Consider the following 2,966-nt stretch of genomic DNA (forward strand, 5'->3'; position numbering starts at 1 on the left):
GACTTTGGAACAGTAGATTTGCATAATAATATAATAATATTGGATCAACTCACTACTTACTTTTATGTGTTAATTTATTTTGTAAAATTACAGAAGTCATTACTTAGTGTAATGATATAGATATATATATATATATATATATAGATATATAGATTAGAACATAGAAATGTTGGGTTCGAGAGTTCTAAGCAAATGACACTCACTGTTTGGTATATGCACCAGTGCATCCCTTCCAACAACCTTAATTGAAAGTGTCAACCTAAGTATTAATTTTTTTATTAATTTTATGAATTTACATATAAAATTATAGCATGTCACATGTTTTTGAATTTTTTATTCTAATAATGCAACTCATGACTGATTTTTAAGTTTTTATGATATCAAACTACTTTGAAAAAAATCAATCAAACGTACTGTAGAATCATCCTTAATATGAACATGAATTTAAGTTTTGATACAAAAACTGTTTCGTGTGGATTGTAATCACTCCAAACATAAGCATGATTAATGTGCTTAATAGTTTTTATAAGCATGATTAATGTGTTTAGTAGTTTTAAAATGTAACAACTATCATTTTATTTAGATACCAGACATATATTAAATTTTATAAAAATTAGGATAAATTACACTCAGACCCCCCGAGATTAGGTCATTTTTCACCTAAATGAAGATTTTGGTTTTAATTTTTACTTATATTTAAAAGCATGATTTTGCATTTCACTTATACCTTAAATGTCAATTTATAGTGATGTTAGAATACTTTTAGGTATAAAATGACTATGCTCCTCTTTAACCTCCTTATTGACTAATTTTTTTGACCAAACTACCCCAAACACAATCACCAGCGCCCCGCTTTCTCTCTCCTCTCCCCTTCTTCCCCAAATGCACCCATCAATCCTGCTCATATCTCACCCAAATCCCACCTCACCCAAAAAAAAAAAAAAAAAAACTCATTTCATAGTTCATTTATTCAAACATTCTGCTTTCATCAAAACCCTAGGACACTAAAAGATCGAACAACCCTAAACCAAGAGGTGACATATCCACTACACAGAGAAGCCATACCAGTATACCAGAGACTCATCCTCAGCAACCTGAAACATTTCCTCCCTCTCATCTTCCTTCAATATCTCATTCTTTCAGAGTTGATTTCATGGATCTTGTAGAAATTGAAAGGGAGATAGAGTCTACTATAAAAATTGTCCAAATTAATTCACTATAATACTTCCTTGTCGAGCAGATAGTAGAATTTTGTTTAAATTTTTTTTTTTCATTTGTTGGAATATATATTATAATTTAGCAGTGAATCTACTAGTTTTCTAAATCAGATATGATCTTTCTCAATTCTAATTCATATTCTACCTCCCAACAGTGTTGTAAACTACTCTATTAGGAATCTGTGATATAGTATTGATCTTTAGTACATCTTTGTACCCATATAGTTAGAAATTATCTTTGGAAAATTCAAAGAAATCATTTGGACACACACACACACACACATATATATATATATATATATATGTGTGTGTGTGTGTCAAAGCTTGGTGGAGATGCGAAGGCAGATTGGATCTTAGAGTGCTTGAATACATATATATATATATATGTGTGTGTGTGTGTGTGTGTGTCAAAGCTTGATGGGGACGCGAAGGCAGATTGGGGACGCGAAGGCAGATTGGCTTTGACACACACACACATATATATATATGTATTCAAGCACTCTAAGATCCAATCTGTCTTCGCTATATTTATACATATATATATATATATATATTCAAGCACTTTAAGATCTAATCTGCCTTCGCTATATATACATATATGTATATATATATACATATATATATTCAAGCACTCTAAGATCCAATCTGCCTTCGCATTCAATATATATATATATATTCACTATATTATGTTTTGTATTAAAAATTGAGAGTAAAATGATCAATTCGCATATATTAGAGGCCAAAAAGTAAATTAGGATGTAAGTGAGTTAAAACTAAAATCTTCATTTAGTTGAAAAATGACCTAATCTCAGGAGGTCTGAGTGTAATTTACCCTAAAAACTAATATATATATATATATATAATTCCAACAAGATAATTGTGCTACTAAAATAAAAAGTTCACCGGCTTCAGCCGCATAACTTACAACCTACGCGGAATAGGCTAGGATTGGTCAACTAAACAACCCCCTGCATCCTATACTCTCTCTCTCTCTCTCTCTCTCTCTCTCTCTATATATATATAGAGAGAGACGTATGTATGTATATATGTAACACAACTATATTTATCGTTCTATTATGCAACATAGCCGTCAGTTTCTCTCCTCGAACAGATATACAGAGAGGGAGATATATATAATGGGCAACTGTTTTAGACATGAATACTCTGTGTCTGTCGCACAAAACAAAGCTCACATAGAAAATCAAAGCCTACTTAGCGAAGATGGTAGAGCACTAACATCATCATCTTCTCTGGCAATAGACAGATCAAGATCAAGATCACAAAGAAGGAGCTTGAGGAATTGCTAGGAACGGTGGACGCGCATGATGCACTCATGGACCAAGTACTCCTGTCTCGGTTCATGAACACCACTGATCGTTTTGAGATGCAGCATCAACGGTCGTGGAGACCGGCCCTGCAAAGCATTCCGGAAATGAATTACTTAACATAGATGGTCATAATGTTGACAATGAGCGCCTATAATGTAAAAAGTTTCATTCATTTTATGTACGTATTTGTTACTCCCTGAGTTCCAATTTAATTCGTGTATGTTGTATACGTCCCTCTAGTACCAATTTAATTATTCCATTTGAAAAATTAAAAGTGAGCTGCTTTTTTGTTTCTAAAATATCCTTTTAATTTCATACAAAACACTATAAATAGAAAAATATAAAATAAAAACTTCCCAACTTTAGCATTATTATTATTATTATTATAGTAGCTGCTGCTGAGTAGAGAGTAATATTACTC

Source organism: Cornus florida, unplaced genomic scaffold, assembly GCF_030987335.1.
Source record: "Cornus florida cultivar Cherokee Brave unplaced genomic scaffold, ASM3098733v1 CherokeeBrave_3.0.0_Hap2_Chr01, whole genome shotgun sequence".
NCBI lineage: Eukaryota > Viridiplantae > Streptophyta > Magnoliopsida > Cornales > Cornaceae > Cornus > Cornus florida.